Below are 12,695 nucleotides of genomic sequence, written 5' to 3' on the forward strand. Positions count from 1 at the left end.
AATCAAAACCTCAATTTCTTGTTTAAAAATACATTGTGGCAAAACATTAAATGTGAATTCATCAAAAAAAATCTGAAATATCGCCTTGCCATACTTGTATGCTATCAGTTTTCTGTCTGTCAGTCACTTCGACATTATGTCGACTGACAAATGGGGTTTCACTTGGGAGCCCCAAGTGAAGTTCTTCTCTGAGTTTTAGAAAAATGGCCAATAAAATTGGTGAGTAGAATTTGCATGCCAAACCACTCCCCTGTACATATGGGTATATAAGATGGCGGTATGCATCAACTCATTCGATTTTTGCTAGAGCTGGAGATCAACAAAAGGTGCATTCAGCTGTGTTTCACCAGTGTGTGTGTGTGTGTACAGATATAGTAAGTACAGTGATTCCCCCTCTAGGTGCTTCAGCCTAAAAGAGCAGTTTTCCCTTAAAGAGGTTCAGTGGTGTTCTATTACCTCAGTGGCAGGCAAAGATGCCCCTGTTCTGCGAGCGGAGTTTGCGGTTCTCTTGGCACCCCCAAGTTTGGTTCACAGCGATCGACCTGAAGGATACGTACTTCCATGTCTCGATTCTGCCTCGACACAGAACGGTTTCTTCGGTTTGCCTTCGAGTGTCAGGCGTACCAGCACAAGGTCCTTCCCTTTGGGCTGTCCCTGTCTCCCTGTGTCTTTACCAAAGCGTTGAGGCTTCCCTTGCCCCATTAAGGGAAGTGGGCATTTGCATTTTTAACTTTCTCGATGACTGACTCATTCTAGCTCACTCTCGAGATTTGTTGTGCGAACACAGTCTGGTGCTCAGGCACCTCAGCCATCTGGGGCTTTGGGTCAACTGGGAGAAGAGCAAGCTCTCCCCTGTGCAGAGCATCTCTTTTCTCGGTATGGAGTTGGACTCCCATGAACGAGTGTACATAGCCAGTGTTCAACTGCCTGAATATGTTCAGGGGGAAGACAGTGGTCCCACTGAAACAGTTTCAGAGGCTCCCGGGGAATATGGCATCCACAGACGCGGTAACTCCGTGAGACCACTATGACCTCTTCAGCACTGGCTTCAGTGTTCGATGTTTGGTCAGGAAGGCAGAGGGGCAGGTCTTCATGGTTGCGCCATAGTGGCCCACCCAGACCTGGTTCTCGGACCTTATGCTCCTCATGACGCCCCTCCCTGCTGGATTCCCCTGAGGAAGGACCTTCTTTCTCAGGGATGGGGTACAATATGGCACCTGCAGAGGACTTAAGTGGCCTACCTATGGCGATGGACGGTAGGTCACTGGAAAAGCACAACCTGATCATCAGGTTCCTGAGAGGCGCCATGAGGCTAAATCCTCCAAGGCCGTGCCTTATCCCCTCCTGGGATCTCTCTGTAGTCCTTTCGGGTCTGCAGAGACCTCCCTTTGAGCAGCTAGAGTCAGTCAAGCTTAAGATCTTGTCTCTAAAGACAGCGCTCCTGACCCCACTTACTTCCATCAAAAGGGTATCAGTCAGCACGTCATGCCTTTGATATGTGCCCAAAGTTCCCGCCATTCCCTTCCGGGACCAGGTTGTGAACTTACAAGCACTCTCAATTGGCCCACTGGATAGTGAATGCCATCGCCTTGGTGTACCATTCCCAAGGTGTGCTGTGTCCCCTCTGAGTGAGGGCTTCCTCCACTAGGCAGACATCTGCAGAGCTGCAGGCTGGGCAACACCTAACACCTTTGAGTGATTCTACAATATCCGGGTTTCTTCCCGTGTGTTGGGTACAAACAGGTAAGTGGCAGGAAGTCTCACTCTGTGTCTCCCGTGCAGCGCCATTCCCCTCTAAGGAGGGGATGCGAGCACCTTCTATGTTCTCGATGAGAGTCCCCTAGTTGGTGAGCCCTGGATTGAGTATCCTCCAGGCATCTTTCGGCAGTCGGTTTCAGTGGAAGCGTCCAACGCCAGGCCCAATTTACATTTTCCCTCTGTAAATCTGTGTCTTTCTCTAGGCAGATTTGCTCTGGCCCATCTCTACATCTGTAGTTGTTCCATGCCTTTCCAGGTAGGACCTACCCCAGAGATTCTTCCATATGTAGCACTAACCAATCACGTCAATGTGTGATCATCAACGAGTGAATCTCTGAGCTGGTGTGAGTGAGTGGAGGCAGGGCTAATTTGCATATTCATAGAACCACGTATACAATGAAACAATGGTGTAGAGTTACATTCAAGCTATTGTAAGGCATGAAGAAAAAAATTTATTTTGGTGATCAAAGATGAGTTTTAAGGGATAAAATTATTGTCAACATGGGGACTTTAAAGATGAACAGGCTAGCAATGTGTTATGTTAGCATGCTAAACAGTTAAAGAACGAGAAATATTTAATTTCATATACACAATCTATATCTTTGTTTATTAACCATTATGAGTTACAATTTTAAAAGGCAATTATAGTAGTATTGACATATATTATCTCTTCTATTAAAAAAGCTCCACCAATAAAAGTTGTTCCAAACAAAGCCATGTAAAACCATTGCATACAGTACCTGTGTTTTGTTCCTGAATGATTTAAGTTGTGTCCCAAATGATGCACTATTCACTATACACATACTATGCTTTATGTAGGCCTGTCCTAAACAGCACACTTCATATGCACTTACAGAATGCTCCTCAAACAGAAGCCTGAATCCTAGTGAGGCTGCGTCCTTCCTAGTCCAGTCTGTTGGAGGCTTGTAGGCTTCTCAGCATTAGGCGCTAGAATGAGACGGTCAAGTAAGTGCACATGGCTGCGTAATACAAATGTTTCCGCCCCCGCAGTAGCGGCACAAAAATACTATTACAATTATAATTTGAAAAATACTTTATATTAAAAGGCTTTATATTACCTGACTTTCTGTTAATGAAGTACAGGTAATGACAATCATCTGTGCATTTACATGATGCAAAGTTTAGCATTATGTGATTGCGTAGTGAAATTGGATGAGCTCAGTGCCTCATTTTCTGATAATTATTTTTTTGTGAATTGAAATTTTTACAAAGGATTGTGGGTGATTGGAGGACGTGAAGGATACACTTGATGCATCCTTGAAAAATAAGCCAAACGAAGGACGTGAAATGAAAGCTTATTGTAAGTATGTTGAGCAATTAAAGAATGAGAAAGATTTAATTTCATATACACAATCTATATCTTTGTATATTTGCCATTTATAAGTAACAATTTAAAAGGTAATTATAGCAGCATTTACGTAGTTAAGATGACATCATGAGTCAAGTGTGTAGGCGTACTAAATAGCCTTTTCAGCCAATAGAAGTGTGGACCCATTTGTGCTTGGGCACCCATTGTTTACAACAAGACCATATTTCATACTACACATATAGAACATACTTTTTTAACAGGAAGTTCTTATTCAAATGTAGAACATAATAAAACAGAATGCAATCGGATACAGCAAGTGTTTTGAATTAATGTTTTAATGACTCCTACTTATATATAGTGACAGTCACTTGTCAGCGTAACAACTTACAGAAAGAGTCACTGAACAGTCCTCACCATTATGCACAGAATCTGTGGATCACACACACACAAAGAAAAGTGGAGTTCCTGAAACTACCATTTACTGTAGATGCAAGGAACTGAAAATAATTGTACGTTAAATAAAATATATTAAATAAATAGTTTAAGCAATTAGCATATTTTATAGATAAATATAAGTTTAAGTTAGAAGCAAAAAGGAAAGAAGGTTTAAAAAAGAACTGCAGTATGTGCACACTGCATATGATGACATCAAGATGCACAGTTACACTTCTCAGATCAAATATCTGTCATTTTGCTTTGTGCCAGGGAAAACGAATTCACCTGTTGGAAATAATAACAGGTGTTAAAACTGTAGTGGATTAAAGCCTGCAGCAGAAAAAGAATAACGATTCATGTTGTTAAGAAAATTACTTCATAATAGGTTGTCTGGTGAATCAGAAGAAAAAGACTGCATGGAGGATTTTTACCGTTCACTGTTTGACAGATTAAATGACAGATTTGCTGTTTGTCATAATAGACAATATACTGTAGACTTGAAAAAAAGATGTGATATTCACTACCTACTGTACTTAATCAGCTTGTGCTGTGGCAAAAATGGACGTGACGTTTTCACAGACAGAATTCAAAGTCAAAAGTTGCTTTACCATTATGTTTGGGAGGAGATGAAATGAAATGCAGTGAGCCACTGTAGTGCAGGACATTTAAAGGAATCATTTCAAAACTTTTAGCATTCTGTTCAAATAGGACAGTAGATTAGGACAAAATATATACAAACACATCCATTTCATATATATGGGTTTAGAAAAAGGGCAGCATAAAAATAATAAAATCACATGCAATGGTTCACAGGTTCATTTCTCGGCTTTATAAGTTAACTGTGATTTTCAACGGGTGCGATGCACCAACATTCAAGCTGAGACCAGAGTGTTATTCTGCCTGTGAGCAGATCAACAATTTTACAGAATTTGCCAGGAAGTTCAGATAAACTTGGCAATTTACAGTTAACAGTTAGTGACTCACTTTAAAAGTAATTGTGTGAGCAAAATCATAAAAAGTATGCACCCTTTTAGGCAATCTAAAATAGCTTTTCATAATGCGGTGCTAAATGGATAAATACCCAGTGCATCACATACCAAAGAGAATTTAGTCTGCTTTCCAAACACCAACCAACCCCTTTGTTCTATTGTGTGTGTGTGTGTGTGTGTGAGAGAGAGATTAGGCCTCTGCCACATATCCCTTGTGCTACTAGTGAAATATGAATTAAATTATCTGCAAAAGAGAGAGAAAGCAAGAGAGTAATAACAACACATTTGTGGCATCATTTCAGGGCACACGGAATACGATTTGGTCTCCAGACTCGCCCGGCCCCGGTGATGCACGGTTCCAGAATGGACACAGCTGAGGTCAGTGAGGCGAGAGGAGGGGGCCACTAATGCACACTTTGGATTTATTGTTTTAATTAAGTGCTACGGCATTTCATCATAAACTGTTTATGGACATAAGTCCACCGGTGCAAGCTATTGTGCGAGGGGAGGAAGTGGGGGAGGAAAACAGCTTGTTTTGTTTGAAAACCATTTCAGTCCTCTGTTCTCTGTAGCAGCTGTCAAAGTGTTTCATATCTTTGATACATTAAGTATGTTTTGACATGAATCATAGATGACTAACGCACTTATTGCCACAGGTCAGACGTGGCACTGCGCAGCCCCCCCACAATCTTCCAACCACAAATCCTTTCGAATGACTCCAGGTTGTTGTGTTTATTTGTCTGACTCCTCTGTATGTTTTCCAGATGACATGCATGCTGGGGAGTAGATATTGACGGCAGCCTAAATGTGACAGTTGTGTTTGCTGGATGACGTGCGAGGAAATACAAGTTGTTCTTGCAGCTCCTGGCCAAATTCACCGTAGAGCTGTGATGGAGCAAAGAAATAGCATTGATGTATGATTAAATGTTTTGAAATGGCGTGTAGGGGGGGCTGGGGTGTAAGAGGTATGTGGAGCGACACAATCTATCCGGACCGAGCTACAGTAAATAAACACACAGGTCATTCGCTGTGCATTATGCATTTAAATGGAGCGGCATACGGGTTCTTATCAGGGCTTGAGCCTTCTTGTCTGAGTGTTGTGGGCAAATGTAATGCCCCGCCCCGGCACCGCAGCACTTGGTCAAATGGCACATCTGTCTTGTTCTTTGTGATTTCATTAGCTCTAATATCTGCACTTCCTATTACCCCAGCTGCCTCTCATTCAAAGGCACACAGGCTCACTTCTCTAATGCAGAGTGACACGCGATATACTTTCACTCACACATTACGCGTTAGCCCGAAGCAAGGCCGCCTGCTCCTTTGAAAATGTTGGAATTAGGTTATTTCTATTGAAGTATTAAAGCAATTCTTCAGTTTAAGCTATTATTTCATAACTTTTTTCTCTCTATTTCTGTGGGGTTTTTTCCAGGCTGAGAGTGTGATTGAGAGGGAAACAGCGATTAGGGTTCCCATAACCTCCTTATTATCCTCTCTGTCCAAACAGAGCTCTGAGACGGATGTACTGTGTGAGGATGACATTATTATAACACAACAATCGGTTTCATTTCTCTAATATCTCAACAACACCAGTCCGAAGGCTAGATATTTTGTGATGTGGTGTTGTACTTTTCATAATGTACTGAAGGTGATGGACAGTTGATTCTCACATTCTGTTGCACATGGTATAATGTTAATACCATAATAATACCATGTTATTCTTTTAAGTGCATGGTATACCTTCTAAATCAATATCATAAAACCATATAGAGTATGAATCATTCAGTACAATGGGATGAGTTATGTCTATTGAGGTATATACATTACCTCGAGAAATCTATCCGTTAACATTTCCATTCACCTTGAAGGCAGATAGGGTTTTGTGTGGGACCAAGTAATTATTATATATCTTTTTTTTTAAATCATGAAATGTAAAACTAAAATAAATTATTTTAAAGTAACAACAACCAAAATAAAATATATATTTTGTTTACCTCACTCACTACTAGTTTAGTCCAGTATGATAACGTTGTGAGTACAGGCTACTTGACACAAATTAAATGTGCCATGTGACACTGAAAACTTCTGTCAGTTCAACATTACGTTTTTTAATCACACAAACCAAATAACCTGTTTTTACAGCATATAGAAATCTGTCATAACAGAGAAATGTATTATTTTATATGACATCAATTTACCAAGTTACTGAATGTCTACTTAACACAAACAAAATTATGTCAGAACTTAATTTTACAGACAACCATTTATTTAAAAAAAAATTTTTTATTTACTCACTCTACTCAACATTTTTTGAAAATGGCTTGCACACAAAAAAGTCAGTACAGTAACATGACATTTATACAACTGAAAAACAAGCAAACAAACAAACAATAAACATGTAAATGTCACATGATCCAAGTCAAAGATTTGTCAGTTTAACAATTTTTATTCAAATGATAAAATCTCTTGTTTTAAAAACAGAATGCATAGAATCCCTATACTGGGAAATTAGTATTTGTGCATAAGCATTTAATGTCTTTTAAACCTACTTATTTTCTTTTATAAAGCATCCCTCAAATACTTGTGAATGAAAAACATTGTATTTGTATGTCATGCAATCTTAATTTACCCACTAAAAACATTAAGTCAACATTACTTGAAGTTCAGTCACCTAAAGAAAACGGCATGTACTGTAAATTTTGGGAGCATCATATACTCAAAAATGAACACATAACAAAAATATGCAGTTAGTATAAACATTTCACTTGTATGGAAAATGTTTATTCTACCAAATAAATTCAGCATCTCAGAACACATATTAATTAATAGAAGTACTGCTGGTGGGTATTTTATTATTTGTTTAGTTGTTCTAAGAAAGCCCAGCAAGTGCATCTACACACTTGTAATACCGATGAAAGTGATAACTCTCATTATAGAGACTTTAAAATATTGCCTTTATTTACTAATCTGTATATGAATGTGAGAGAAATGCTTAAGATTTTTTTCAGTTTGTGAAATTATGTGTGAATCTGTTATTTGTGTCCCCTGAGGAGAAAGTGATCCAAACTCTGTCTCATGGTATCACTCACTCCATCCCAACTGACAAAAACATCGCATCACTCAACTGCTGTTCATGTCATGTTCAAAACTACAACAACAGTAGTGCCCATCTCCTCTTCTGTCACCCTGCCACCATCATCACATCACCACAAATCCACACTTCTCGCTGAGGGCTGCTCTCTCTGCCACTCACCGTCACAGATTCTTCAGAATCCTTCAGATTCAAACAAAAGAAATAACATTCTTGTAGTCGAGAAGTCAAGATCGTTTAAAAAGTAGAGTAGGAGTGGTTTGAGCATCTCTAAATTAAATAAAAGCTCACTTCACTGACTGAAGCAGTAATTTTGAAAGTGTCCAGTGGGTGGCGATATAGGTCTACGAGTACATGATTTTCCTCTCTGTCCAGCCATGACAAACCTAGATAGGGATTCACAAGAACACCTCTGTATTTAGCTGTGCGTTACTTGCACAATAACACATAGTATTTGTGTGCCACGAGAGGTCAAAAGAAGACAAAGCTATATTGTTTTCTCTTTTTTAGGGGTTCTCTTATTTTTCTGTTTTTCCCGTGGTAAATTGATGTGATCCATCTGACCATGTGACTCCTGGAGCAAACTCCCCCTGTGACCACTGAGGGCTAGAATTGCATTGTGAGTCTTTAGGCAATAAGGGACAATGTATGTCTTCCATTTTGCCTAGGAGAACAAACAAAACATCAAACCATACCCCCTCCCTTTCTCATTTTTATTTTTTTTTCTCTCCCATACCTGCAGTCTAAAATATGTCCCAGTCAGTTGGGGAAATGCGTACTGGTCTTGGTTGAGAAAACATTTTCAGTTTGCCGCTGGTCCCTCTGACTCTATTATTCAGCCCCCTGTATTTCCTTCTCTATAGCGACTACAACAAGTGTGTTTGGATTGTCTCTACTTTGCTTTCACTCTGTCTCTTATAGGATACGGATATAGGATATGCATGTAACACTTTATTTTAAGGTGACACACACTATGCACTTTCTATAGTAATAATAGTGAATTATGCATAAATATGAACAAGTAACCCTAACATTTTAGGAGTTCCCATCATTCATTTTGTTTTAATTTTAATTACATTTTATAAATTAAACCGTTTATAAATATGCGTTATCACTAGAAAAATATAAAATAATAACCCATTAAACATGAAAGCATTATGCAATAATTTAAAGGGATAGGTATATAGTGGACATTTTGTCATCATTTATTCGGCCTCAAGTTGTTCCAAACCAGATTTTTTCTTCTTCTACTGAACACAAAAGAAGATATTTTGAAGAATTTCAGTAACCAAACAGTAGATGGGCCACATTGACGTCCAGTATTTACATTTTTTTCTCTATTCTATGGACGTCAATGGGGCCAAAATATCTTCAAACAAGTAACCCTATATACGGGTTCCCATCACTTTATGGATTTAAATAAATTTTGTTTTAATTTGAATACAATTTTATCAAATAAACAGCTCATAAACATACTTTATCACTAGAAAAATATGAAATAACCCATTAAACAGGAAAGTATTTTGCAAACTTTTAAATGGATAGTTCACCCAAAAATTTAAATCATCATCATTTACTCACCCTCAAGATGTTCCAAACCTGTATGAATTTATTTATTTTGCTGAACACAAAATAAACTATTTTGAAGAATGTTGTAACCAAACATTGACTTCCATAGCATTTTTCCCCTCTATACTATGGAAGTCAATGTGGCCCAGAATATCTTCTTTTGTTATCAGCAGAAGAAAGAAACTCATACAGGTCTGGAACAACATTAGGGTGAGTAAAGGATAACATCATTTTCATTTTTGGGTGAATTATCCCTTTAAATAAGACATTTCTCCTTATATAGAAGCTTTTTGACATAAATGCTTCTTTGAAATTGAGTCAAGAACCATAGGATTCTATATAGAACCCCACTGAACCTTTTTTCCCAAGAGTGTAAATGTATTTTATATATCTTTGATTTTTAGTCAAATGACCTCTATGACAAAGAATTACATCACATTCCATGGTAAAAAAAGAAAGAAAATTAGTACATTCTCAGCTTTTTATGTATTTATTTCCATCTTAAGTGCCTCATTCTCATAGTTACAGTACATAGCCATGTTACAGTTTAATTTGATTGTTCTGGCATAAACGCCATATATTTCTTTAGGTGGTAAAATGAATTACTTATTGATCGGAACTGTGTAGGACGAAATTAAATAAATAAAGGAATGAATGAAGGAATAAATAGCGCTGAGTCTCTGCACAGGTGTCTGTAATAATACTTGCATTCATGGCATTATACTTAGCACTTTCTGTTCCTCTGCAGTCATTAATATGGAGCTTAAGGGAGTGTGTAGCCAGCGGGTTTGCTGGCTGACCCAAGCCTGGGTTCAACTGAAAGCGTGTTAGTGACAAATTGTAACCATATGCCATACGGCCACAGGGCTCTGGCCACAGTTGGCCTCTAACGACCGATCTTGGACCAGGTTTTGGTGTAGGGCCTCCTGTAATCTTAATCAATATGGGAGAAAAGCACTTAAACTGACCAGGGATCTGCTGACATGAACACAAAGTGCTCATTGGGTTTTCTTTAGACCCCCAAAGGTCTTGGGCTTTTAGTGGAGGGATGTTTAGCCTAAGACATTTTGAATGGTTCTGTATCCTTTGTACAGAGTAAAAGCATTTTGAATCGACTTGAATTAACTGTCAGGTGTGACAAAGCTGAATATAAATCAACTCAATTATGTCTCACTTTTACATGCAGTTCTCACAAATAAGGACATTTGTAAAAAGCACAGCTTTTCTTATAATCAATGCTGGGGACTCTGACCGGGACAATGTGCAGAAAGTTGTGCGTTAATTGAGCATTTCTTGTGAATCTCCTTAAAGACATATCATTAACACATCAAAACAAGTCTGGCAAGCTAATAAACATTTATTTATAGCAAATTATGGCCTATAATGTATCAAGCTAACAACATGCAGCAACTAAGATTTATACACAACATTCCTGACATTTATTACATTTACTTAAGCTATTCACAAAGCTGAGCACTTTTTTTTTGTACAAACCTGATCTTTATAGATTACACTTTATGATAAAATATGTTACATTAACAACATTCCGTGTGTTTTTGTTTTTGTGATTTATGGTCTCTATAAAATGTGTTTATTAGACTGGTGGATGTAATTAAATGGTGGAGTTTTAAGTGCAATATTCACCTAATGTAACGAAATAATGTGTGAAGATATTGGCTTGTAAAACAGGAATTATGACACAAGTCAAGGTGTCAGTGTTTTCTCTGTGATAAATCTGTCGGTTAAATAGACGCCTGGTTGTCCAAAACGATGCGGCCTTTGTACTCCATAACAGATATGCAACCGTTAGATGCACTTTGCTGTTTATTATCAACATCAATAAGATTTGAAGATTTTAAAATTCTGTTTATTATATATATATATATACACATACATATATACATACAGTATACAGTCAAATACAGTCAAACATAATGTGTTCTTTGCTCTCTTGTATAGTGTCTGCTCTTCGAGTGGATCTTGTACTTCTATAGAGCCCTGCTGCTTTATTGACTTTAAACAGGCACTGCTGTTTTGGGTAAGGAGCCCAGCGTGTCTCAGGGCCCACACAAACAGATGTTTACTCTGTAAAATCTCAAAGCCAATCCTGTGGGTTGTCAAGGCCAGATATATTTATGGACAAGGGCAGCACGCAATCTCAAAGTCCACAAGTGAAGAAAATATGGTTTCAGTTGGTGCTTTCTGGCACCTACTGAAAGTAATGATTGATTATAGGCAGAGAGAGCCTTCTGTACTAATTTCATCATTGCTGACAAAATAAATAAATAAAAGAAAAAAAGGCACATAAAATGTTGTTTTCCAGTGTCTATCTTGTTGGGTTATTTTCTCTATTTCTTTATTTTGTGAGAGTGTCAGGGAAAATTAATGTAATTAACTCACCCTGAGGCAGAGTGTTGCACTTGAAGTTTGTCACCCTGAAATTCTGTTATCTGGGAATGAAGGAGAAAAACACAATCCCCCTCTCTGCTGTTATTTTTTTCCCTCTCATATTGAATTTTTGCTCAGTGCTTGAATGTCTTGAAGAGACACCGATGTTGCTGTCAGAGCTTCTGCTCTCATTTGGGCTGGAGAAGGCGAAGCGTGCGTCAGCTAGGCTGAAATCACCGCTAATACGTCTTAATGAGTAACGCTGACTGTCGCTCATGATTTGCCGTAAATATTTTCAGTGCTACTTCGTCCTTTGCTTAACGTCTCTCTGGCGGAAGGAATCAAACAAACCATAAGTATCATCGCCACATGAACCGAAGTTATTTTGGGTGTCCAGCGGAGAGGAGATTCAGCAAACGCACTCTTGATGTTTGTCAAATGATCAGGAACTAGTCCTCCATATAACATCATAAAGCACAGACCTGTCCTGCATCAACCTCTGATGTGACACTAAAAGGCGTTGAACATACCTGTGCTGTCTGTAAATATTTAAACTTCACAAAGCATATTTTACTTTGAAAATCCCAGGCACACAACCATATGACAAATGATTGCACAATACACATAAGTGCAAATGGAGATGCAAAACTGGAATTAAACTCAGCAGGAAGGTAGATCATTAGGAGCAGGATTGAACACATTTAATTCAGGATTTTGCTATATGTGTTGCCAGATAATGTCAGGAGGAAATTGCGCATTTTGAGGCAGCTGGATCTTTGTGGTGTACATGTAGGCAGTGACCTTGTTTCTCTGCTTTTTGTGTTAAAGTCCATTAGCCAGAGTCACCACCACAAAACTGCCAATCACTGTAACCCTAAACCTTTAATGCACATGGAAAAGGAGTGCAACATGATTACATTAAGAGCTGGACTAGGCCAACATGACCTCTAACTGAACCAATGACCCCTCTGTCCAGGGTTTTCAGATGCTGTGATTACCTTAATTTGACATCACCTCTCTAAAATTACTAACATTATCAACAATACTAGCATTAATAGATCTCACTGAGCCCTACTGTAAAAAAAGCGGTGACCAGCAATCGTTACCTTTAACAAGGGACAGTTCACCCAAAAATGAA

This window comes from Leuciscus leuciscus, assembly GCF_965113295.1.
Source record: "Leuciscus leuciscus genome assembly, chromosome: 2".
NCBI lineage: Eukaryota > Metazoa > Chordata > Actinopteri > Cypriniformes > Leuciscidae > Leuciscus > Leuciscus leuciscus.